Source organism: Meleagris gallopavo, chromosome 3 (genome assembly GCF_905368555.1).
Source record: "Meleagris gallopavo chromosome 3, MGAL_WU_HG_1.1, whole genome shotgun sequence".
NCBI classification, from domain to species: Eukaryota; Metazoa; Chordata; class Aves; order Galliformes; family Phasianidae; genus Meleagris; species Meleagris gallopavo.
In genome coordinates this window covers 74,047,016-74,074,256 of record NC_139406.1, presented here as the reverse complement: position 1 = coordinate 74,074,256, position 27,241 = coordinate 74,047,016, and the positions used below count along the sequence as shown (strand labels likewise).

The window sequence follows — 27,241 nt, the reverse complement described above, 5'->3', positions numbered from 1 at the left end:
ATTCTGCTTGCCGTGCCCCCCTGGCCCCGCTCCGCCGCCGGGGCAGCGCAGCGCCGCGCAGGTACGGCCCCAGCCCCCTCCCCCTCGCATGTGGGGAGCGGCGCGGAGAGCGGCCGGGCCGGGCGCGCGCAGGTAACTTTCCGAGCGGCGTCGGATTCTTTCACTAAAGGAGCGGGGCAGAGGGCCGAGCCGCACGCTGATTGGGCGGGGCGGGCGGCAGGTGCGCTGCCATTGGAAGAGGCGCGCAGGTACGGCGCCGCCGAGCTCCAGGTAACGCGCCGCGCCGCGCCGGGAGGCACCGCGGGGCCGCCGCTGAGCGAAGGGAGAAAGCTAGGGGAGGGCCGGCGCCGCGCTGGCGCTCGGGTGGCGGCCCCCCGGCAGGCGGCACGGCCGAGGCCGAGGGGAGGCCTCGCGGGCGACCGGGCGTGACGGGGCGGCGGGACTCGGGCAGGTGGCGGCTGCCGACGGCCGGCCCCGCGGGCGCCGCGGCCTTCGGGGAGCGGTCGGCAGCCGGGATCCTCGTGGGACGGGGGGTTTGGGGACGGTTTGGAGGGGTTTTATTGCCGGTTGGCTTTTTTCCGACGGTTCCGTCTCAGCCGGGAGCGGCTGGGCTTGGCAGTGCCGCCCCTGTTGCTGCGCGGTCTGAGCGCGGGCGGTCGAGTCGCGGCTGCTCGCAGCAGCTGCCCGGCGCCCGTACGGCGCTCACACCGCGGAGCTGCGGAACAACCGCGCGCTGTGCCGGCGCTTCCGTGCTGTCCGAAAGGACGGATGGAGCTCTGGGGGCAGCGGCTGTCATACGATGGTGGGAAAGTGTATGAAAAGGGCTCCTCGGGTCAGCTCGGAAGCCAGAGAAGAAAGGAAGCGCCTGCGCTCGGTCCCCGTCCCCCCAGCGGGGCAGGTCGGCGCCCCGCCCAGCTCCTCACCTCGGGAATCTTCCTGGGCTGCATCTCTGCCTTACAAATAGTGCTGCGTATTGGGTGATTAGGCCGCTATATCGCATGGTGACCTTTGCAGGAAAATTAAGTAGCTGAATGAATTTATAGTGGCCCAGCAGAAGGATTTTTCTACCTTTTGTTCCGGCTGGTGAGGACATAGCAGAAAGGCGTTCACAGAAATAAGCATCTGTATAACTGTATAAAGTGTGAGGGCTGCTCCAAAAGTAATGCCTCCTATTTTTGATTCTGTGATATTTTTTTTTGTATGGTTTTGTTGACCCACAGCATCAGAGGTGGATGTTGGTATGGCAGAGGAGGCTGAACCTTCCCAGCAGCATGTTACATGTTTTTGCTATGCGACAGATAGCAGCAGAAGGGCAATCTGACAAATGGTGTCTGACATGAAAGTCTATATGAAGCAAAGGTGTGGAATTAAATTCCTCCACGCAGAAAAAATGACACCTGCTGACAGTGGATGTGAGTACAGGGAGGCAGTGGGTGGTGCATTTCAGCAGTGGCAACAGTGACGTGAAAGCCGTGTTCTGGATGGCCATGCACAGCTGTCAGCCCACAAAAAGAAGAGTGTCTCAACCAGCTTATCCACATGAATCAGCTAATGGTGGTGGCTCTGTTGAAAAATAGTGTTTTGTAGCTGAGAATTTGCTCTATAAAATAGTGTTATCATTCTGTGTTGTAGTTTCCGTGGAAATAAATAGGAAGCATACTTTCAGAGCAACTTCTGTATATTTTTTTATGCATATGTGTCTGTAACCACATAGAATTGCATTCTGGGGTTCTGATCCTCTTTCAGTGCAGTGGAAATCAAGGTTGACGTTTTAAAGTCTTTGATATTACTGGATCACAATCAGGCACAAATGATTATTATTAGTATTTCTCAGCTTTCACCTGTATTCATAGTAACTATCCAAATAAAGCCAAATCAGTATAGCTCAGTTTTAAGTCAGCTCAAGTGTAGTCCCATGAAGATTATAGAGTCACAGAATGTCAGGGATTGGAAGGGACCTCGAAAGATCATCTATTCCAACCCCTCTGCCAGGTTCCCCGTTATGTTTTTAACTTAACAGAATTAGAAATGTAGTTTAGCTAGATTAATGACGCATGGACCGAGCACAAAGTATTACTTAGCCTTCCTTCATTTTCAGTCACAGTAAAGTAGAATCATTATGCAATCTGTAAATTCCATCAAAAGTTGGTAATGTGGCCTGAATTGTGGATACCAAATACAGGTATTGAACCTCTCAGTTTGTAGGCCGTTATTCATAACAGTGCCTGTATAAGTCAGTTTGTAGAATACATTTTGAGGAAGCTATAAGACTTTGCAAAGCAAAGAAGAGAAGAGGAGTAATTTTTTCGCTACAAATAGTGCAGTTGTTTTGTCATCTTAAAACAAGTTGAGCCTCCCAGGCACATTATCATGAGGCATTGTGAGCTGTTTTGCAGGAATAATGGGAATCCTATCGCAGTTTAAATTAATGAAACCTTACTAGTAACTGCAGAAATGATAAGATTTCATTCACAAATATTGATATTACGTTGAAAGAGGCTTTTGAGACCTGAAAAGGCTACCTAATTGAGTGCTGTAAATAGGATTAACCTCAATTCAGGTATCCTCTTTCCCTTTTTACTTTTTTTCAAATTATGGGAAACATTTGGATGTATGGCTTTCACTTTTTTTTTCTTTTTTTTTTTTTTCCCTCTTTGAAATATATAGGGAAAAGGAAAGGAAGATCAGTAATGAGCACTTTTGAAAATGTCACCTTCCCCAAGTTAGCAATGCTGCTGATGTACGATTTTGCAGGGAAGAAAACAGCATTTGATGCCATCTGCAGTCCTGGACTAAACCCAAACTGTAACTCAGACTGAAATAGAATTTGTTGTTCTAGTACTGGGTCAGCTACAAAACCGCCTTTAGCAGCCTGCTCTCAGGAGAGATTGCTTCCAGTGTAGCAGTTGGGAGACTGAATTACTGCTCAGTGGCTGCAGAAGTGTTCAAGGTCAAAGTTAGGAACAGACGTGGAAAATGCAGTAATGAACTCTTGATTTGAGGTTGTTGAAGATGACAGCTTATTTAGTTGAGACTTGCTTAGGTGAAAAATATACCCTGAAAATTATTTTAAGTAGATAATAGGCATTGGGCTCATCATTTTCTGGATGAGCATTTTGTTCCAGACTGCAAACTGGAATTCAATTGTGAGCGTCCAGCTGAGCAGGTCAAACAGGTCCTGTCTCATCCAGCCCGGTGCTCATTCTTCATGAGCTCCAGGATTGCTATAAACTAATCTGTTAGTCACTGAAAAAATCATCTAATATTATTTCAGGCCAGGCCAGTCTTGCTTCTCATAGAATAAAGGCTGTGTAGGCCAAAAATAAAATGGTCATGCAATACGTTTTATAAATCTAGGAGTTGTCCTTGGAGGGTACAGGAACAATCTAAAAGAGCAAATCACTTTTTCATGCTGTTTACTTCTTTGCATAGAAGCTGGTAGGATTTTTTTTTTTCTTTTTTTTTTTTTTTTTTTTTTTTGCTTGTTATTGTGAAGATTCAGTGTAGAATTCAACCATCTACCTCGTGTTTACATGATGTGTTCCATAGCAGCCAGCATCAGCGCTGTTTGGACTTGCCAGCACTGGGCAGAGGAAGTAGGGTGCACAAACAAGGTTCAGCTCAGCTTAGTAATTGCAGTAAGTACCTAAAATATCTTTCAGAAGACTATTAAAAGAAGTCTGTGTGATAAAAGATGTTAGAGAAGTATTTATGTCCAAACAGCGTTGTAAGGCAGCTCCGTGAGAGCGCAGATGTTTGAAAACAAGTGTTTGCAGTAGGCAGTGATTACCACGTATTTTTATTTGTGTGTTTCTCTGTCATTGATGGCTGTTGATATAAAATGCTCTCTTGCAGTAAGTTCAAAGCCAACCACCTACCTACTAATTTTGTAATGCATTTACTGTTAATCCTCCCCATAGCCCTCCCTTTGTAGTTATCTTCTATGTGAAACTGGAATATATTTACTGGAATTTGTACAGACCTTGATCTTCAACTGACTTCAACGACGCCGTCACGTACATCAGAATAAATAGATTTTGGTGCAGCTCTCCTATACTCCAAATGGATTGTTTGTATGTTCTAATAATGGATTATGCTACACTATTAACATTTAACGTAAAGAAAGTAATCCTAAGTAACCAAAATCGTAACAGCAGGTTACTTGTATTGTTTCACAATGAAACTATGGAAGTGCTATCAGAAAGGAAGGCTCTGTGACTAGTGGCAACTACCTGCTGCCTGGAAACTGCCAGTTGCACTTCCCAGACAGCTCAGCTGGGATCTCCATAAGAACCTGGAGCTCTCCAGTGCCTCCACATCATGCGTGGCAACAGCAGTTGAGCAGCATAGAGGACCATGGAATATGTGGCTCTGGGCAGCCTGGTCTGGTGGTTGGCAACCCTGCCCAGGGCAGCAGGGTTGAAACTAGATGATCTTTGAGGTTCTTTTCAACCCAGGCCACTCTATGATTCTGTGATCGAGCACTTCTGGCCACAGTGCAGGGCATGGGGCTGCATGTGCCACTTCTATTTGAAATGCTGATCTACGTGTCTTATAGAGCCCTCAGAGCAACGTGGAATCATGTAAAAAGAAAAGCGGGGGCTTTGTTTGCTCATTAGGAGCGTAGAGTTCATGATTCTGAAAGATGCCAGAGTTATTATGTAAATATCCTACATATCTGCAACACCTGTCTTAGGCAGTATGGCACACAGAACCTTGTTTCAACTTAAAACAGAAGTCATTTTTAGTGGTGAAAATACCTCGGAGTGTGGTTCTCCTTTCTGGGTTGAGACATGGAGACGTCTGAGGAGGTAGCTAAGTCCGACAATAGATTGGAATATTAGGTTCTTGATTAGTAGTACCAATCCATTTCATAAAGATTACTCACCATTGGTTTGAAACCAATTCAACAGGATATAATACACAGGGATAACTTTTCTGCAGATGCTTTGATCTCTGATAGCATTTTCCAGTGATTCAGCCAAGCGTTTTGAGACAAGGGGAAACTACGGTTAGATCACCTAATGGCTGTGGTTTTGCTTTTAGTGAAAAACTCTGCCTGAAAAAGAATAAGAAAACATCTCTGGAAGACAGCTTGATGTGCCGTGGGACCTGGGACTCGGAAATACCTTAATTAAGCTGAAATTGATACTGTGTCACAATGGAGTAGAGCTGTGGGACGTAAATAACCTGACCTCTGAGAAGAATATCGAGTGCATCATCGTGATGCTTTGTCTGACTTCTTGTGGTGGTCACCAGGATCTCTCCATCATCACAGAAAAAACTGCACAGACACATCTCCAGTAATCCCAACTTGAGCTGTTTGGGGAGAAAGGTGAAATGCTTATAGTTTGTTTATGTTGTGAAGAGTTCCTAAGGTATGTCAGAAGAAAATTGTCCTAATAGTTGTCTATCCTTTTTTTTTTTTTTCCTTTGAATTACTCACTGAATACTTGTAGTTTGTTGTGGGGTTGGGTTTTTTTGGTTGGCTGTCAGCAGTAGTACTTTCAAAGCCATCTTTATTTTCGTAATTAAAAGCTTCTTTTTCTTTTTTTCAATGACACAGTTGAACGAACAATTGGATGGATGGTTGCTCCTGGCTGAAGGGCTCTCACAGAGGAGCAGGAATGGCACTCTGCATTGGCTGCTGGGGCTTCTGCTCCCAGCCCTCATCAGTCTGTCTAGAATCATTAGGATTTGCAGAGCATCATTTGAAAGGAATCTGAAATAGGTTTTCACATGTTGATCACATCTCTGAGAGCTTCATATGTCTCTGCATCAGTTGAGTGTTTTTAAAAAACAGAGAAGCTCCACAGATCTGTCACCCCACCCTGCAATAAGAGGCAGTCAAAAGCTGGTGAAGAGTGCCTCTCTTCTTGCTGCAACGGTATGTCCTAAAATAGGCTCTGGTGTTCCAGTATGCAGAAGGTGAAGAATGGCATATAAACAATTGCTAGTTTACTTTTCCCACACTCAGGAACTAGAGTAAATTCAGCATTGAGATTCCACAGAAACTCTTCCGATCGGGATAATGGGAGCTGGAAACAAAGTTTTGGATTTGCTTAGAAGAAACGTGTTTCTTCCTCAAAATAAATCGATGCCTTAATCAAGTAGGAAGGTGCTTAAAGAATCGCAGCGAATGGAAAAGGCAGCTTTCCAGGCTTGCTGAGAAGGGGCGAGGGGGGGGACTGATCGCCCTGAGGCTGCTGCTCAGTTGTCCTTGTGGCAGAGGACAAAGGGGACGGTCTGCTGGCACAAAAGGAGCTCCTGCTGGAGCCAAGAGATCTCTGCTGTGCCTTGTTCTATGGAAGGGTCACTAGGCCACGTGTCTCTGTTCCCGTTAAAGCACCTTTACGGACAGGCATAGGTCCTTCTGCTATTTGCTGTCGTTCTCTTTTGAAATACAGCAGTATTTCAGAAGAAAGCAGTCCCACCGATCTTGTTCATAAATATAAAGGCAGTATTGTGAGTATGTAGTGTTACTGCATCAGGCTTTGGGGCAGTGTAGGCTCAGAGCTTGTCAACATAATCTTTGTCCTTCTCTGCTGTCTGGGTTTGGTTCTTCATTGCTCAGGAGCCTCAGGATCGCTTGAGCTGTGGCGTGGGGAAGACCCCAGTTGTAGATCCGTGCAGTCACTCACTCCATCAGCCTGCACTATCAGGCGCAGCATCTCAGCAATACCATGTTTGTACAGCACACACGCCCTGCATGCACCTACAAGCCTGCTTTATCACCGCTAAGTCTCTGCTGTGAAAGTAGATTTCTGCTGGTGGAGCTGCCCTGCCAGGCAGGGAGGTGTGCTGACTGCTCTGTCCTGTCCTGCGCCGTTGTGCTGGGAGAGACAGAGCAGGAGCCGGGCTCACGGAGCATACTGAGACATGCAGGTCCCAAGTTCTTTTGTACTTCATTTTGCTTTCACACTATCACTGTTACCTGTGTGCATTAATATGCTGCCCAACCCAGTATTGATTTTCATATTGCATTTTAACAGATTGGAGTTAGGAGCCTATTCTGTCTCCTTTGGCTGTGTCCCATGACTGTGGCATATGCTGCTTTTTAACCTTACCTTTGTTTCTCTGAGTCCCTTCTTTAATAGCAGGATTTACAACAGCTGTGTTTTTTCTTTACGTTTTTATTTCTTTTCCTTTTTCCCGAGTGGATGGAAATCTTAGCTTCTTCCTAAGCAAGGTGAAGAAGTTTTGTATGGCTCCAGCCACAGAGATGCTGAATATTTGTTTCTCTTTATTTGACTAGAAAACAGAGCACCTGGCAATGGCTGTTTGTTTATATGGTGTGCTTGGGTGTGAGGGGCAAAGCAGGCAGATTTACATTTACATTTCTTTACTCCTCTTTTCTTGAGCTCCCACACATGAGCAATAGCCCTGCAGGGTAGGGAGGGAGTAAGATATGTGTGTTGCTCTTTATTTCACTATAAACTTCGCTCTGATTACTAGAACTTCTCCGGGGAAGACGAGCTCTGCTTTACCATTGCTGGGAGTATAAATCACTCCTAATGAATACCGCAGTTGAGCTGCCTGGAAAGGGAGGCAAAACTCATACGCTTTGGCTGTGTCATTCCAGTAAACCTGTATGAGAGGGAGGCCAGACTGACAGCCTGCAGGCTCTGTGCCCTGGGGCAGAGACACGGGTTGGTATCAGGATGAAGTTGCTCAAGTTTTGGTGAAGTTGCTCAAGTTCTGACCCAGATACCAGCTGTCCAGGACTGTTCCTGACCTGTGGAGCTCAAGGCAGACATGAGGAGGTAGGTGTAGCACCTCTCCGTTTTGTACGTGAGGTTTTTGAGCAACACACTTGCCAAAGGTTTTGTGGAGAATCTGCACAACTAGGAATTTATTAGCCCTTGCCCATCTCTCAGGCTGGTGCCAGAAGCAGACAGGTAGTTTGCTAAATGCTTCAGCCCAACTCCTCGAAAGTATGCCTGCATTCCCACTGAAACCAGCAAGTTCTTCAGTTTAGAATGCATTTATTTTTAAACTGTACAGGCAGAGCCTACATGTTTTGACAAACTAGCGCCAGAGCATTGAGTGCCTTGTAGATTCTTAGCCCTAACTGACTGCTCGCTGAAAGCACCACCTCAGCCCCCTGTAGCCTCCCAGACAGTGCCTGAGAGAGTGCATAATGCCTTTCTCAGCCTGGCCTTGCCCTTTTTAGCTTAAATCAATAGCAAAGACAAAGATAGAGTGCAAAGGGAAAGAATTCAGAATGAGCAGTGCTCACTAAATAGACAACCTACATGTGATATTTAGGATTTTAAACACAAATGCCTTCATCTTGTCTTATCAGAGCCAATTGGTTTAGCCTCTGTGCTACACAGGTTGAATTTAAATGTTGCATGGATAACTCTGAGCTGACACCAGTATTTACACAGGACAGCTGATGATGCAATGTTGTAATTGGCTTCAAGGAAAGGTCTTACCCCAGGCAGAATGGAGTCCATCCCCACCAAGGTTTACTTTCTCATCATTATTTTTCTCTGAAGTGTAGGCAGTGAGCACTGAGCGTGGCACCACAGCACAGTGGAGCAGGAAGTAATGGGGATTTCCCTGATAGCCCCAAGGTCACGGAACATGCAGCAGCTTGGGAAAAAAGCAGCACAAAGGGGAATGTCAGAAGGTCTTGTCACCCTGGCTGTCCTGCAACCTTATTTGTAAGGTAAGAGATGAGAATATCTTGTTAACAACATGCTTCAACCCCCCTTCTTACAATGAAGTTGAGCAAAGCATGGGTTTTTCTGGGAGGTCTGACAGGTAGAAAGTATTCCAGTTGCCACTGGTTGACTTAGCTTAGTGGAAGAATATGTGACTGCCCAAAGGAGCTTTCTCCTTACCCTAGATAATGCATTTCTTCGCTCTTCTTGACATTAGCAACCTTGCTCTTTCACCCTCCAGAGAACTGTTTTGTATTTGCTTTCAATAGGGTTAGTTTTCAGGCAAGTAAGTAGGCTGGTTTGACCCTGTAAAACTCCATTCCCAAAGTGTGGGAGTGCTGGAGACAACAAAAGCAAGGGAACAGGAGTTGTAGGGCAGACCCACCTCTTTTTGCAGTAACCTGGTTTTAGTTTTGAGTTTTAGCAGTTGTGAAAGCTCATGAAAAGCAGTCTTTTCTGTTTGGGATGAATGAAAGGCTTACGGGTGTAAGCATGGGGATTTAATTGCAGCATTCGCCCAGCCCAGTTCTTCTCTTGGAGTCTGACATGTGGCTGCCTCATGTGATGTCTTTTGGCATTGCAGAGACATAGCATCACCCACGGCTCTTGCAGCAGCTCTTTCTTTTGAGCCTGTCAGCCTTTTCCAGTGGCTGGAGTAGCAGTGAATTTCTGCAGGTGCACAGCTCTGCATCGCCATAGTCCCAGTGAAGCCACCAAGTTTCATGGAAGTCTATGAATGAGAGCAGCTATCCAATCAAGAAGGTATTTTCTACATTGCAGGTTAAATGGCCATTTTTCCTTCAAGAAGTGTGTATATAGAAGACGTTCCTAGTTTTTATGACAGTACTATGAAGAATGTCGGTTGTTCTGAGTTGCCCTTTGCACTGCATCACTGTTCTGTGCTTTGGAAGTGGTTGCAGGGCTGGCTCAAGCTCTGTCGGCTGTGCCTGGGGTTAAAGCAGGTGCTTTGTCCCTCAGAACCCCAACCTGGGGGCAGGTAGGCAGAATTTCCCCTCTTTTGTTCCCTTTGGGTTCCAGAACTTCCAGACAAGACTGGAAGAGGGGAAGGGAGACCGAGGATATCTGAGCATCTTCTCAGGCCAGTTATACGCACGACAATTACCTCACTCAGTGTAAACAGCCCATCGTACCGGGATGGGGAGAACCTTTTGAGCCTGAGGAGGGTGCTTTGAAGTGCCTCTGCTCAGAGAGTGCCTATTAATGCAGGGAATTGCACCGGCCGCAGCCCTGGGCTGCGTTGAACGGAGTTGGGCTGCGGTGCCTATTGACTGGGTGGGATGGCTGTTAGGTGCCCTCGGTATGACAAAGCGCTCGTTAACATTCCAGCAGCGATGGGGCAGTAGCCAGTAGCAACGCTTGCCTGCCTCGGTCAGCCCAGCTTGCTGCCGCTAGCGGTGCCATAAGGGCACTTGTCTCCTGTACGTGCTAAAATTCCACTTTCCTAGCGGTATCTGCACGATCTGTGCAGATTCTTCCATGTTCTGTGGAAGAATCCTAGCAAGTCACACCGAGCTTAATATAACTGTATCTATCTCTCAGCAGGGAGGAGGATTATGTCAATTTAGGCTAATAGCTGCCAAATAATAGACACACAGATGCTCTTAAATTGGTTTAATTCCCGTTGGCTGGCCCTGACAATTGGAAGCAAAGATAAATATACACAAAGCATTCAAAGCTCGGGGTGTTATGATGCTAATTGAAAAGTCACCAAAGGAAGCCCTCACGGTCTGTGGGAACCTCGGTGCACGGATTAGCGGCTAATTAGTGGCTAGGAGCTATCTCATCCGAGCACAGGCACCTCTGCCCATGCAATCAGTTCTTGCCCTTGATACCAGCAATAAAGAAACTGCTGTGGGCAGCAGGCAGTGTGATGGTAGGAAGATAACATAGTGTTAGCAGTTTAACGAGCTCTCCCATAATGCACAGAAGCAATGTCAGAGATGCTTGCTGTGTCTTGAGCCACAGCAAACATAAAGGCATTTGAGGCCTGAGCTCTTTTTCCCTTCACTTTTTAACACATGCACAAGTTCATGTGACTTTTTACCTCTTTCATGTCATGTTTGCAGCAGATGAGAGAACACACTCTGCAGACCCTGAGCCTCAAACCCTGCTTTGGACTCTGCAGTGAGTGCACACAGGCAGTCACAGCCCCTTCCTTGCACGGAGCTTTAGAATCATGACATTTAAAAAACATATACTCCGTCTGTCAGCATCCCAGTATTTCCCTCTCAAGCTGTTCTTGGTGTACAACTGAAGAATCAAAGAGTTCTTCAAATAACGCGCCCGTGTTATGTGAATGCAAGGGCTTGGCCTGTGGAAAAGGAAAGATTTGCAAAATGGTACAAATCAGTTGCATCACTGGCACCACTGAACTAATCAGGGCTTTGTTTAATGAGGGGCGCATCTATTTTGCTCAATTGTTTCCTGCTGGTGAGAATCCTTCATTTTTACTTTCATTTGGGAATGCTGGTTTTGGAACTCTCTGGAAGGGCATGTTTTCTTGTCCTCACATTTACTTTTTCAAATCTGAAACAACAGTTTAAAGCTGTGTTTACGGTTACACACCCTCTCAATTAAATCAACCAGTATTGCACTTCACAAAGACACTAAGTAGCAATAGCAGGGAGGTTCACTTGTGAGCTTTAGCGGAGCTAGACAGCTTTTTTTCCTGTGTTACCAGCTCTGACTAATGCTGTTCTGCACAAGCTGGAGTCAGAAGTGGGTAATGTGAAGAACCCATGCTGGTAGGCATTGACCTGCAGTGTGTGGGCTGGTGGCCTAAGTCAGCTCTTCTGGCAATCAGCAGATGGGTGCTTGTAGCCTGGTTTCCTTAATCCTCCAGTTGACCAGCCCTCCAGACAGCTAACTCTCTTCTCCAGCTGCTGAGAAAAAGCTAAATCATAGAATCATTTAGGTTGGAAGCGACCACTGCGATCATCCAGTCCAACTGCCAACCCATCCCCTCCAAGTCCGCTGACCACGTGCTTCAGTGCCACATCTCCATGGTTCTTCAACACTTTCAGGGATGGTGACTCCACCACCTCCCTGGGCAGCCTGTGCCACTGCCTCACCACTCTTTCTGAGAAGAAATTTGTCTTTATATCCAATCTGGACCCGTACTCCCCAGTACAACTTAAGCCATTACCTCTTGTCCTGTCTCTATTACATGGGAGAAGAGGCCAACCCGCATGGTCATCCACAGTCTCCCCAGTGAGAGCTAACAAACGAAGAGGACATCCTTCATCTAGCAGCTATGTTGTAGAAGTGGTGATCTGGGAAGAGGGTTGTGAAAAGCGAACAGACTTTTAGGCATAGAAGTTCTTCTACAGGTCTGAAAGAACCCTCAGACTTGAAGCTATTTTGCTCCCTCACAAAATCCTTAGAGAAAAGAGAGACAACAGCCCCAGGCAGCCACCTCTGCTGTGGATAAGCTGTCCAGCTTGCAGGGCAGCCCAGAGAACCCAGCTGCTCTGGGAGTCCTAATAGCCTTTGTGGAGAAACAGATTCCTGAAATCGTGCTGATCGTTCAGTACGTTTGTCAAAGCAGAAATGAGATACACAGGAACAATATTTTTTGGCCAAGGTATTTCTAGCTGGTTCTAGGTATTAGTAATAATACAGCTTTCAGCTTTCACACAGTGTTTTTTAAGCGGAAGTGCTTTGTATGTTTTAAGGTCTCTTCCCTTTTATCTGAAGCAAAATAGCTTTGGGAACCATTAGTAATGGTTTCAGGCACTGCTGGACAGTAGTAGCGTGAAGATACAGAGTGCAGCAACCCATACAGCATAGGAACCCAGTAACGGGGCTGCAGGCTGGAAGGCACTCTGTGCCAGAGCCTGGCAAGGAGCAAGGAGCAGATCAGACAGCTGCTTAATCCCGCTGTGAGTTGAAAAGAAGGAGGAATCCCAAGTCAAGAAGAAGGAGATAACCATAGAGAAGAAATTGCAGAGGAGTTCCTAATTTCTGTAGGAATCTGTGCGTGACACACTGGGTCTGCAGGAGCCCAGAGCTCAGCTCAGCCCCTTAAAACCTGGTACCACAGCTGTAACTCTCAGGATCTCTTCTGAGCAAATCTCGTGCCATTTAGGGAAGGTGCTGGGCTGAGCTGAAGCTGTGCAAATACAGCTGTTCTCATATCAGCTAAGAAAAAATAAAAATCAGTTTAAAGCATTAGCCTGTTCCAAAAAAACAGTGCTAAACCTCATCCAAGTTTGTAAAAATATATATTTAAGTGCATCTTCAAATAAAGTCTAAAAACCCATTTGCTTTTCCAGTGGTCTAATGACTGCTTTTGCCAGGTTGCTTCCAGTGTAGAATTCACATACAGTCTGAGGCAATGCCTGGGAGATCCAAGCATTCTGGTATAACTGGGATAAAGTTGAGGTGAGAGACAGGTCAGAATCAGGTGTACGATGGAGGTATCTGCAGCCTTTGTGGGGGAAGATTACCATCTTGCTGGGGAGATCATGTTTCTGTTATTACCAATAACAACTGGTTTCTACCATTTAGTCTCCCCTCTTTCTTTGTCGAGTAGGCCCTGACAGCTGAGGGACTCAAGGCACCATGCAGGTGAAGCTGTCACATTATGGGCTCAGAAGTGCCGTCAGGTGGTGTCACGTGTGTGGGGATATGTGGTACCACGGCCCTGGTCACAGAGAGCCTGCAGTCCAAGCCAGGAGCCTGCAAGAGGGGGGCACAGAAAAGCAGTGACACCTGCACTGTTTTTAATGGGATTTGTAGCTGTGGGGTTTTCTTTCAGTGCACTTTGACGTGGAAGCACGTGAAATATATTACCACAAGAGCAAGCTGCCTTTTGTGAATGCTTCTGCGGGGCAATGTCTGTTCTGCAGAAGTAGACACGGGCAGTGAGCTTTAGGCGGGAACAGCTTGGTTTGCACCGTTTTTCCTCTGTGGCCTTGCAGGAAGCTAACATCAGCCATCTTCACAGACTGTGTGACCGTAACAGGCCGCTGCCTGCGCCCGGGAGCACAGACCCTCTTGCTGCAGTCAGCAGAGCAAGTCTGAACTGGGTGCATGGAGCAGGAAATGCCAGTTCGCATCCCTCCCACGTGGCTCCAGGCTGCATGCACACTCACTTTTCCATCCCCCAGAATTTGTACATATTAATCCCTTCGCCATCCAGATGCCGTTTTGGGATTAGCAGAGCATTTTGTGATCTTGGGAGGCTGCTTGCGTGGTGTGGGAGCCATCGCACACACCATGTGCGTTGGGTGCCTGCTGTGCCCTACTGTGCCTGCAGGTATTGACATGTATGAGAGCTTCATCACAACAGCCAAACGCTGAGCTTTTTTTTCACCCGTCATACTTTCTGATCAGTCTCAGTGAAAACCACCAGTGGGGCTGCAGAAAGGTTAAAATTTTGCAAATTTAGGATTTGGTGGGAATATGTGCTTGTTTGGACTTGGCCCAAGAGCCTCATTTACCTGTTTGACAGGTAACAATTAGCGAGCAATAGCTCTGCTGGCTGGAATGTGGCTGCGAGGGCCAGCAGGCGCTGGGTTAGCGGGTGGGCAGGTGTGGGTGCAGCGCCCAGATAGGTATGTGCATGCACAGCATTCCTGGGAATCAGCTTTCCCCTAAAGATGGAGCGATGACTGCAGGGCACAAAAGGGCTGGGCTTAGCTCAGGCTCCGAGAGGTGAGCTGTTTGCAAGGTAAAGAAGTAAGGTAAATAGTGGGATAGAAGGTGAGCTGACAAAGAGGCTGGGGGAAGCAGCTGCCTCTTTTTTTCATGGTCCAGCAATAGGAGAGCAAAGGAAGGACTTATAGCAGGTCTGAGAAGTTCACTTGGCACAATATAAATGCAAAATGGGGAAACCATTTGGCAGTCAGCTTAGAAACAGTTACACTGCTGATGTGCTCATTCCTCAGTTCTGCCATTAGCAGGAATCCAAGTGCCAAGGAGTTTATCAAATAAAACCATTTCTTGACAAACATCCCCGATTCCAGCTTCTGCTGACAGCCCCTCCAGTGTCCCCAGGGGGAACCCGCGTGATAAGTGATGCTGGCTGTCAGGGACGTGGCAGGTGTTACACAACGTTTGATACTTCATCCTCACAACAGGTAACCCTTCTGTTACAGGAACAGAAAAATTTGCTGATTCTTTTCGTATTTTATTCTCATTTGTGAACAGCTTTTGTGTTTATATATTTCTACTCAAGTGTTTCGTACTTGACAAGCAAGCCATTGTGTGACTGGAGAAGCCACATCCTTCTTCCTGGTCTCTGTTGTTCCACCTGCAGGGTTAGACTAGTGTGTCCCATCTTCCTAGCCAGAAGAGATATGGTAAGTACTACTAGTTACATGCACATTACTGATCTGTATTTATTTATCCACACAGTCTTTCACTGTAACCTTTATTTCACAAAGATGACAAAGTATTTTTTTTCATTTTCAATAAAAATGATGTATTTTTTACTTATAAATGTCTTCCCTGGCTGAAAGGACTTGATCCTTGGTGTACTGGTCAATCTCATTTGAGCAAGAAGAAATCCAAGTATAATTAGAGACCATTTACCTTGATCTTAGAGGACTCAGCATCACTTTGAGCCATTAAACATCATTTGTACACTGCTATTTACTCTGACCTTCATTAAGAGGGAGTCTCTTTGCTCAACAGTGCATGGGCCAATAAGTGGTCATTAAGCCTGACACAACAGCAGGGCTCGTATTACTTCTCCCAAGCTCCTCATACCACAGGCAAGCACCACAGTAGCACGGAGGCAAGGACTGATTCTGCTATCCTCAACCCAATGCCAGCAGGTTTTAGCAGGAGGCCCCCCCTGCTGACACCACCCAGCACCACCTGTGGGGACCCTGCACCCACCAGTCGGCTGTACTGATAGCATCCCTGCCCTGTTCCCAGCCCCTGACTTCCCCTCATCATGTAACTGTGGGGCAGGCAGGGTGGGGGCAATGTGGATAAAGGTGTAGGGAGTGCAAATTGACCATGCATGCACGTGAAGAGGCTGTATTAAATGCATGGTATGCTTGCTCCAGAAAGGGGCCTAAGTCATCATGTCAACTATGTTGATGAGGGAAAGAGAATAAGAGGCACCCAGGCACCGAGGCAAGAAGTGAACAGTGCCATTCCCTTCCCCACATCTCCCAGTCTGCCCCAGACTTCCTCAGCTGGAGCTTGAATCCACTTCGACATTTCAAACCTCTAAGTCAATGTGTTTTGCCAAGTTGTCTGATTGCCAATTGAACTCCTTTCTACTTTTGACATCCAGAGCATTATGGTTTTTGTCTGTTTGTTTGAATGTCTGCAGGATGTGACAGGTACCTAGAAAAATCACTTTGTCCCGGTAGCATCCCTTGTTAATGTCAAAGAGAGCTGCACGGAGAGGCTAAGCTGTGGTCAGGGCTGAACTCTGTGCTCCTCTGGTGTCTGGAAATGGGAAATGTACTTGTAGAGTGACCAGACTCAGGGGCAGTGAAAAAACGCTTCTTCACCCTTCACTTTTTTAGGAGTGTGAACACAAGGAGTTTAATCTTTCCATTTGGTTACTGCTGCTCTCTGCTATATCAGCACAGCCGCCAGAGCTGTTGTAAACATTTGAAGAGTGGCATTGATTAAAGGTGACTCAGGAACAAATGTGATATGAAGAATTTGGAAAGACTGGAAGAACAGCCAGTGTGCCAAATGCTTTTCTACATGCACACCTAAAGGGATGAAGAAGAGGATGGTTTGGGAGTCATCCTTCCCACTTCAGCTATGTGGTCATAGTGACCACTTGTCCTGTTTGGAAGCACACACTGACTCAGATGGCCATCGTCCCACCAGTGCATGAAGCTTGCAGTGAGTCAGCCCCTGCATGTTACAAGGCAGGATGGCTCTAGCTGCTATTTAGGCTCTGTAGAAAGTTTGACACTACTTCAGGGTGGATATGGGGACTCCAGAGAGTATGACAAGGGCTGTGTTGCTCACAGGTAGCTAGCAATAAGGAGCCCACCAGATAAAGTGGATCAGACATGGCATCTGAAATAGTCTGTCACCCCAGAAAAGCATATTCTGGAAGAGAAGTGTTGAAAAAGGACCAACTCAAAGGAATTCACCACTACAGGTTATTCCCAGGCAGCACTACCCTACGTGAGGAGTAACAGAAAACACATGACCTTACTCTCTGTGAAGTGTTTGTGGAGCTTTTGTCACCATAGCACCGAGTCACCAGATACAGAAAGGTCCCTCCCATGATTCATAACTGAACCCACAGTGGCTGTTGCTATTTTCTGCAGTCCTTCTCACTCTGCAGTGGGTGGCAGCTGAGTGGAGTGGTACTGAACACTCACCAGCCTCTCCCTTTTCCCAGTGCCTTGCAAACAACTCCCAGTTCTCAGCAGCTTTTTGAGCTGTTCTGGGCACCTGAGGAGAGCAGGTGGTTCTGCGGTCATTTCATACAACCATACATCTGGTCAGAGTAAGGACAGAAAGAGATCTGCATGGAAGGACTTTGGGTTGAGTTGGCAATCACCAGACTTCAACTCTTTGTGAAGAAGTTTTCTGAAATAGTCTGAGACTTACAGATTAAGAATTTTGTAGCCAAAATACTTCTGCTACATGTGACAGTAACAATAGATAAAAATACAATATTTGTCCAATCTGTTTTCATATTTATGAGCCACATTTTCTACCTTCTGATGCTGGATTGCCCTGAGATCCCAACATTAACTGGAGGTCTTTTCCAACCTTACTGATTCTGTGATTACATTTTCCCACATCACTAGTGATAGGACAAGAAAGAACAGCCTCAAGTTGTGCCAGGGGAGGTTCAGGTTGGATATTAGGAAAAAATTCTTCTCTGAAAGAGTGGTCAGGCATTAGAACGGGCTCCCAAGGGAGGTGGAGAAGTCACTGTCCCTGGAGTTGTTCAAGAAATGTTTTGATGTTGTATTAAAGGATGTTGTTTAGTGGGGAAAATATTGGCGGTAGGTGAAGGTTGGACTGGATGATCTTAGAGTTATTTTCCAACTTTGGTGATTCTGTGATTACTGGGGAGGAAACAAGCTGCCAGGAAATGTATCTGCAGGAGAGTCGCTTCCTAGATGTAATCTGGACCATGAATGGCATTTCATTTGGCAGAACTAGATATTTTGGGTGGGACATGAAGCTGGAGAAGTGGAATGGCAGAAGTGAGTGTGTTAGTACAAAGTTGGTAGAGGTCTGGGACTCCTCAGCAGGAGGTGGTGGCTGGGCAGTGAGGTCTGCAGGCATGGCAGTGAGAAACCCACCACTGGACACTGATAAAAGGCACCTCCAGGCAGAGGAGATGCAGAGGCTGCTGCAGAACGGGTGGTGGGACTTGTGGGCGTAGCCTTATGGCAACAGGCTCATGGGGAATGGGAAGGGCCCCCAGGAAGACTGAGAGCACAGGAAGTCAGCCTTAGAAGGAGTCCTGGGTCTGCTTGGTGCAGAGAGCAGAAGAGGTATTCCTCAAGGAAGTGGCTACCAGGAATCAAACAGAACAATTTCAATTAAAGGTCAGTGGTAGCATAGGACAATACCTACCTTGCATATTCCAGGTGGTAAAGAATAGATGGCCTCCCACCAGAAGAGGAGTAAGTTACTGGAAGAGATCCCTGGGAGGAGCAGTGGGGATGGGAGTGTAGGGGCTTGAGATACAGCACGGAGGGGAGGCCCTGCCAGCACTGCCTGGAGCTTGGTGGGTACATGAGCCCTCCAAGAGCATCTGCTTGAGCAGCTTCTGTTTTGGCAGCTCCCAGCTGTCAGAACAACCACTCTTTCAGGGCACGTGGAGAGTGTGACAGCAGATCTTCTGCAGCATCAGTTGTTTTATTTCAGTGAATAAGGTAACTCATATATGCCTAATTATGTACCAGCATCGGTAGTAGAAAACCTTGAGTACTGTGTTCAGTTTGGGGTGCGTTGGTACAAGAAAGACAGCAAGGACCTGGAATGTATCCCGAGAAGGTCAACAAAGCTGTGGGGGGTTTGGAGCACAAGTTTTATGGGGAGTGACTGAGGGAACTGGCATTGTTCAGAAGAGGAGGCTCAGGGGAGACCTTATTGTACTCTACAACTGCCAAAAGGAGGTTGTGGTGAAGTGGGGGTCAGCTTCTTCTCCGGAATAACAGGGATAAAATGAGAGGTGATGGCCTCGTGTTGCACCAGGGGAGGTTTAGGTTGGATATTAGTAAACAGTTCTCAAAAAAAGAGGTAGTACATTGGCACAGGCTGCCCAGGGAGGTGGTGGAGTCACCATCCCTGGGGGTGTTCAAGAGACATGTGGCACTGAGGAATGTGGTCAGTGTGCAATATTGGTGGTAGGTGTTGAACTGAATGATCTTAGAAGTCTTCTCCAACCTGAATGATTGTATAATTCTATGATTCTATGAAAAGAGAAATAGAAGAGAGAAGCTATCTCTGTTTAACAAAAACAATGCAGTGCCACCAGTGATTAAATCCTGACATGCAGAACATGTCTCTCCCTACTCATTGTAGGGACAAAGCAAACAGTGTGCTGTTTGCCTGCAGCCCAGCTATTGATGGCAAGCATCTGTGGGAAATAAACCAATAAACCAGCACCCTGGCTCAATGGGTTCCTTCCTTTCCAGGAATAACAGAGGTTATGGGGGATGAGAAGCATCCCTGGGATGGTCACAAAAGCACAGCCTCTCCTTCAGGCTGGGATAGATCAACTTGAAGGAGTAATGCCTTCCCAAAGAATAGTTTGTGATGGAAGAGTTCAAGTTGTAAAGGATTTGTTACTCCAAGTGACACGCATAATTTATTAAATCTTTTCAATTCTGTGAAATAAAGAGCAAACACGAGTCCCCACACCCAAGCAAACACACAAATAGGTTCTTGTGCAACTCCACCCCCTGTAGCTGCTTTCTGCCAACTTCCGCAATTACTTAATTTAAACAAAATCCTAGGACAGACAAACTCAGTAACACCTCAGCATAACCTGAGCCTGAGCTTCCTTTTAAAGTGGCAGGTCCCTGGGTCCTCCAAAGATGTATGTGCTTATCAGCATCACACCTTGTCGAATGGAAGACAATGAGACCCACCTCATTTTGAAAATTGTGTAGGTGTTCATAATAGCTGTGCTGCTTGGGTCTGTTGTCCCAGCAAAAGGAAGGTACAGGGGATCAGCACTGCCATCAGTATTCCTTACCTCTCTCCCCCCCACATGCCCTGCACACACAGTGCACACAGACACAATCTTTGCGTTGCACGAGAGTAATATTCAATGCAGGATTTTGTAAAAACACCAGCAGCTAAGTTTTATTACATAATTATCAATAATGCTTTCATAAACATTCCTTCTGACTATAAGCAATGTATGTGACCCCGTATGAGAGTGTAAAGCTGGCTGACAGTTATCACCGATTAATGCCTGTTTCTTCTTCGTCATTAAAATGGAAAGGGCAGCTCATAGGTACTTCTACTTCTGGTAACCACCACCACACGTATTTCTTTCTCCTTCCAGGCTCTTCTTAGGGATATGGGTCAGTGGAACTGTTGGCAATGGGCTGATGGTTGGACTAGATGACCTCAGTGGTCTTTTCCAACCATAATGATGCTATGATTCTTTCCAGAGTCCCTACGCCTTTTTCACTATGGGTGCCCCAGCAGCAGCTGCTGTGACATTTCCTACTCTACAAGTACAGAAGTCCATGGGGTTGTTGAGCATTTATTGGCCAGGTTTTGAGGCCTCCCTCCAGCAGCAACTGGGAAGCTAATCCTGGAACAGATCCATGCCAGTGTGAGCTCTTTGGCAAACAGTACTACAAACAGTTGTACAGGGAAGTTTAATAGAGGGCTGTCCTTGAGAGCAAATACAAGACAATATGGAGTCTCCAAAGCATGGATTTATAAATGAAAAGACTCCTTTGTCACAAAGGAAAAAATAAATGATGTTTTTTTTTTTTAGAAGATCTCACTGCTCCACTCTCAGAATATGGTATTAAAATGCAACCTGAAATCACATTTCAAATATTAAGCTAAAAGACTCAAAAATATTAACCTAGAAGATGTAAAGGTGGAGCTGACCCACGAATTAGGGGCATGAGTTTATCCAGTCCCAGGCTGCTGAAACTGTGGTTGCTGAAGAAACAGAGCACAGTTCAACACAGTTCACTTGGGTTGGCAGCTACATGATCCTGTTCAGGAATCTGGCTGTTCCCATCCTGTCCTTAGAGCTGGAAGAGGAGCAATAGGGCAGCCCAGGCTGAGTGGCAGCTATGGGACATGAAGGTGGATTTCTGTGGAGCATTAGAAGTATAACAACGTCATGAAGGAGAGGTGAACTTTTTACCATTTTTCTGTTGGAGCTATCATTAAAAAGAAATCACTAAGTGCTTTGGGTAATACTCAATGCTTCTGTCAACACTACCCAAATTACCAGAGTACTTACCATGGAGGCAAACCTTGGGAAATCACATCAAGTGTTTAGCAACCAGTGATCTCATAGTTTGTCTTACTTGAGCAGCACAGGATGAAAGCCTCCTGCGAGGCCCAAGCAGACACCTGACATGTCCCAGCCTGTTTTCTTCAGTGGCTGAAAGAAGTCATGGCAGACTTCTAACTACAACCTCCCTCCATAGATGCAGTTATCTGTGAAACTACAGCATGTCCCCATGGACAGACCTCACAGACAGAGAAGATATCTGAGGTCCTATACAGCCCACTGGGTTTGAGAAGAAATTTCAACTGGTCTTGGAATATCTCACTGCACTCATTTGAAGGAGGACACTTGCCCAGGGCGCCAAACTCTTAAGGATGAGTTTTGCAGTGAGCCCACTCGGGGAATAGCAGATATTTGGAAGAGGAAAATCCATGTGCTTCTTTACAGAGCTTCATGCTCCACATCCTCCCAAGCCTGTGCCAACCCCAGTGCCTACCCCAAGGCAGCTGTGAAGGACAGTTATATAAGGAGAATTCCGGGCAGTAAACCAGGTGTACCCAATGTCCCAGGCACCCACAGGCACACACACACTGATCAGCTTTACCCTCCATCTCAAGCCAATGGTAACATGATGCTGGTGAACACCTCCATCATTCCCCTCCTCCCCTTTCTCAGGTGCTGTTGCATAAATCAAGCCTTAGGACTATGAAATAGAAAACACACTAACCATCTCAGCTGTGTTTGTTCTGAGTACCCCATTAAGTTTCTCATAGACTTTATCTGCACTATGTGAAAGGCAGAATGAAGCCCTATGAGCTGTGCAGCTGAGAAGCTAAGCTAAGCTAAGCTATGAAGGTCACTTTGAGAATATGTCATCTTTTTCTCTCCAGATCATAGGCTGGATGGTTTTAAAGAATGTTATTATTGTTTATAATCTTTTTATTTCAGTATGAAAAAAAATCCTGAGAGGATTTTTATTCATGACCTAATGATTCAAATACACTTAGTGAAATGTCAGCTCTTTTCAGACAGGTTTGGTAAATAATTTGGCACTAAATCTTTGCAGCTCATCTCTCCTTATGCCCGGGAGCACAGCCAGAACCCTGGAGAAAAGGACTGCATTGTCACAACATTACAGCGGTGTAAAACAAAAAATAGCCCCAAACAATTAATGCTATACCTGACACTTATTTACAAGTATACAGAAGCAATTTGAAAGCTGTAAAATCCATCACCAGCCTTGTTTAAACTCAACCTGTGAAAGACATGGGTGCCCATCACTTTTATTGCTGGCAGTGCAATAGCTTTGTAGAGCTTGTTAGATAAGTTGGGTCAGATGCACAGGTGGTGTAAATCAAACTGCTGTGGTTAATTCAACACATGAGTGGTCACATGGGGCTCAAGGAGGCCTTGTACAGCCAGTGCTGCTCAGGGAGCTCTGACAACAGCCATATGCTCCATAAACTGCAGAAAGGACAGGTTCTGGCATCCCATCTCACTTTCCCGAAGCTTCTGCTGCAGCTCGTTTGTCTACTCCATCCCTCCCTGTCCCCTCTCTGTTCTCATGTCCTGTTCAGGGTCGTGGAGATGGCAGCTGCTAACAGATTTAGTCAGCGGTGGAGGAATGATTGTTTTTACAGGAAATGTCAGGGTAAGACCGAGGGCTGTGTTTCTCTCCACTGGAGCTGGAGGAGGAGCTGGGTTTTGGCAGCAGGCTGTGTTAGCACAGTGCTTCAAGATGAGTAAATAGCTCCAGGTAAAAGGGTGGTGAGGATTTGCATTGAGTTGCTGTCACCTGAGAAAGTACACTTATTGCTGACTTCTCCCACAGTGGAAGGAAGAGCCTGTGCCTGAGCTATAGCCATCCAGCCTGGCTCTTCTTGTCCATCTCCCAACCCCATGATGTGGGAGCATCAAGAACAGAGCATTGCTGAACTTGACCAGGGATGGCCAGGTGGTCTGCTGATGCCTCCTCCCCTATATCACATCATCTAGTCCAAATCCCCTGCAATGAACAAAGACCCCTTTAACTAGATCAGGTTGCTCTAGCTGTCACTTGGCAGCAGCCGTGTTTGTACCTTGGCCTGGGCTGTAATCAGTGGGACCTCCTGTAGCGTGTTTCACAGGATGACTAAGGCTGGAAGGGACCTCTTCTGGAGGACGTCTGGTCCAGAATGGCTTCCTCCATAACTCCACTGTAGTTCTTCAGTGAGATGAGCTTTTTGCTACATCTGACTTTGCAAATCTGCAAAGCCCCAGTGAGTACAACTTCACCTTGCAACAGGCTTATCAGGCTTGTTTTCAGTTTTCTTTTGAACAGCAGCATCACCCTTCCCGCTGTGCCAGTGTCATCTCATCATGAAGTCAGTGCATAGTCTGAGTGTACATCTTCCCTCCTGGATCCTATCTCTCAGATCTCGCTTTCCCAGCAGCTACAGGATGAGCAGCATCAGCAGCTGCGTAAAGACATGTCTGAGCCTCAGGTCATGGTTGCGGGGCCGTTTATCAGCCATGGTGCATCATATAGTCCTGCCTGGCTGACAGGAATTCTGCACACAGGCCCCCTTGTGAACCACAGTGCTTTTCAGCACCTCCTTACTTTCACATACTCCTACAAGGCCTCAATGGTCCAGAGCATGCTGAGTTTCTGTGCTAGATTTGCTTAGAAATGCACCGATGCAGTGCTGGCCTTTGCTACCCTGCTGGAGGCTCCTTCCCCAGCAGCCCCTTCCCTTCCAGCCCCTTCCCTGGCCATGTCCATGCTCTGCCAGCTGCCAACAGCATGCAGGTGTCTGCTTCTGTTTGCAGAGTTCCTTTGGCCGGGAGACAGGGAGCTCCCAGCTGCTGCCAGGTAGCACAGGCCTCCTGGCCATAAAGGTGTGTTGCCTTTGTCACCCTTGGGCTCTGCAGCTCAGGAGATGACTTTGGCTGCAGCACATTATGTGAATGGAATGTGTGTCAGCTACAGAACTACTGTGGGATCCATCCACACCCATCCCTGCAAGCACGCTCTGTTAGGCCCTGGCACCGTGGTGCGCTTTGTGTCAGGTTAATGATGGGCATTTGCATGCACAGATGTGTGAAGCCTGCCAGGACATCAAGGCTTCAGACCATAGAATCACAAGGTTGGAAATGACCTGCCAAGATCATCTTAATCCAAGTGCCCTCCCAATACCATTGCTACCACAAACTAAACCATATCTCATAGCTCCTCATCTAGATGCCACTTGAACACTGCCAGGGACGGCGACTCCATCACCTCCCTGGGCAGCCATTCCAGTGCCTGACCACTCTCTGAGAGAAAAAGTTCTTTCTTATGTCTAAACTAAGCCTCCTCTGGTACAACTTGTGGCCATTTCCTTGGGTCCTGTTTGTTCCCTGGAAGAAGAGGCCAAACTCCTCCTCATCACAACCTCCCTTCAGGAAGTTGTAGAGTGCAATGAGGTCTCCCCTGAGCCTCTTTTTCTCCAGACTAAACAATCCCAGCTCCCTCAGCCGCTCCTCATAAGACTTGTGCTCCAAACCCCTCACCATTTTCATTGCCCTTCTCTGGACACACTCCAGGGCCTCAATATCTTTTTTGTAGTGACTGGCCCAAAACTGAACACAGTACTCCAGGTGCACCTCACCAGTGCTGAATACAGAGGGATGATCACCTCCCTGCTCCTGCTGGCCACACTATTTCTAATGCAGACCAGGATGCCATTGGCCCTCTTGGCCACCTGGGCACACTGTTGGCTCATGTTCAATCAAGCATCAAGCAACACCCCCAGGTCCCTTTCCTCTTCGCAGTCATCTAGCCACTCATCTCCAAGCCTATATCATATATCTCAGGCACCTGGAAGCCAAGTGAGTATCATGTCCCAGCTGTTCCAGCTGGTGCTCCAGGCACAGAGCAGCAGCTCCCTGCAACCCATGAGAGGCCCATGGAAGAGCAGGCCATCCCCCTGCAGCCCACAGGCACTGCAAAGAGCACATCTCCACCTGCAGCCATGGAGGAGCCTGCGGTGCAGCAGTGGATGTGGTGTGAAGGAGCTGCAGCCCATGGATACCACTGCAGGAGCAGCCCTGATCTGGAGCTGCAGCCTGTGGAGAAGAGCCTGAGGTGGGGCAGATGGGCTGAGGGAGCTGCCAGCCCTGGAGACCCATGTAGAGCTATTCTGAAAATAGTTCTGCATAGCATCATGCCCCCCTCTTTCCCCCTCTCCCCCCCCATGATAGCTTAGGTCCCCTCCCTCCATCGCTCACAGGCATTTTCCTGTCTGCCAATTTTCCTTCTTATAATGCAGAGCAGGATTTGGCATGCTGCAGCACAGCTCCCGCTCCCTCTTGCCCCCCATAAGCACTGCTGTTCCGCAGCTCCTCGCAAGCAGCACGAGACCCGCAGGGAGCCCCTCAGTGCTGCTCCACATCTCCCTGCTGGGCATCCATGTGGTCTGCTATTGCCATAGCCGTGGCAACCGCTATGAAGAGCACTGAGCTGTAGCACCTTCTGCTTGAGGACTTCCTACATGGCTGCTGCAACTGGCGTCAGATGTTGTCTCTTCCCATGTGAAAACCCACCAGAACCCAGCCAAGTTACAAACTTTCTGAAAGCAGCCCCCAGCTGCACAGCAAATCTGACCTCCTGTGGGCTTTGCGTTGTTAATAACCAATCTGGCTTCCAGGAGTAAGTGCCAGCTGGAGGCTTCTGTTAGGCAGGGACATTTTGAAAACCATTACCCTATGTCTGCCCTCTGATGAGTGATAAATGGCAAGTGTCTGTGGCTACTGCTGTCACATTTTGGGAACTGCATTCGTTTTCTCTCTCAGCTCGCTTACTTTTGCAAAATGAAGAAGGGAGTTAATGATATGTGGTGATGAAGTCCTGGCACAGCTGAACACACTGAATGGGGGAGACACCAGTGTGTTGCACTATATTTAGATCAGCCTGGATCATCTGAAAAAGAAAGCAGGAAAAAAAAAATGAAGATGACAGAGAGGGCATTTTCTTTCATAAAGATGTTAAAGAGTAATCGGGGAGAAATGATAAGGGTAAAGAAAATATTAACACTTTTCATCTCTGCCTACAAGAGAACAGATATTTTCTTAAGGAAGGATCTGATTACTGAGAGCAGATGATGAGGAATTATGAAATCAGGAGATAAGAACAGGAATAGTTAATAAAAAGCTTGGGATCCATAAAAGTGGAAAAAAGGAAAGACCACATGCAGGCATGCTGAAGGAAATGGGCAAAGAAATTAGAGATGCTTTAGCAAACCTTTTCAGAATTTCAAGAGAAATTCCTTAGGACTGAAAAATGTAACTAAAAGCCATTGCTGGGGGAAAGCCATCCGAGGGCAAGTGACGGCTACATCTAGTCAGCCTGAAATCCTTTCCTGGGAAGTCTTAAAGCTCTTCAGAACATCAATTTGAAGAAGCATGTAGAAGAGCACAGCATTCCCAGGCACCTCCAAGTGGCCTGAATTCACTGATGGCTGCTCCACTGATAGTGGCACAGCAGGAGTTCCTGAAACAATGGCTGGCTTGAAAAAATGTTTTTAAGAAGAGAAAATGGAAGAGGTAACTGAGTAAAAATCAGCTGACCTACAGTAAGAGAAAGCACTCATGGAAACAGATTTGTCGCAATTGTCCTCTCACAGTCCCTGGACAAGTTACGTGGCAAATCCAAGTATCATCATGGGAGTTTTGTAAAGCAGCTGTAAGTTATGTTAAACATAACAATGTTGTGATATTACAGAGATAAAGGTGCACATCCAGCCATTCGTGACATGCAGAAATATCAGGCTGGTTAGATGTGAAAAGAAACCCCATGTCTGGATGAAGCAGGGGTGACTCAATGGGGACTGCAAGTTGTGTAACTGCCATATCATTAAAAATATATATATATAGAAAATTCTGGTTGTAGCAATATAAACAAATAAAGGCAACCTACAAATCAAAACCTACACATTTTTCCAAGCACTTTAATACTGGTAAAATATTTAACCAGGTGATATTACTTTGACACTGCTGTCTCAACCTCCCCACCAGGATCGATACTCAGGAAGTGATCATTGCTGATGTATCATTAATTTATACTGTTTTATTATCTGTGCTCTATGAAATGATTTTTTTTTAATTTGGTTTTAATTTCTTTTAAATAAAGTGCTGCACTTCA

The 27,241-nt window shown here is 46.6% G+C and overlaps 1 long non-coding RNA gene across 4 annotated transcripts; it reads left to right on the top strand.

The window, feature by feature from the left end:
* The first annotated feature begins 18 nt into the window (after positions 1-18).
* Positions 19-27,241, top strand: LOC146544772 (uncharacterized). Of its 4 annotated transcripts, none has more exons than XR_014882627.1 (2): positions 19-132; positions 5,047-27,241. It is a non-coding gene; the product is annotated as an uncharacterized LOC146544772 (long non-coding RNA). The 4 variants fall into 4 exon arrangements; XR_014882626.1 differs by lacking the exon at positions 19-132 and adding an exon at positions 135-270; XR_014882625.1 differs by lacking the exon at positions 19-132 and adding an exon at positions 180-3,638.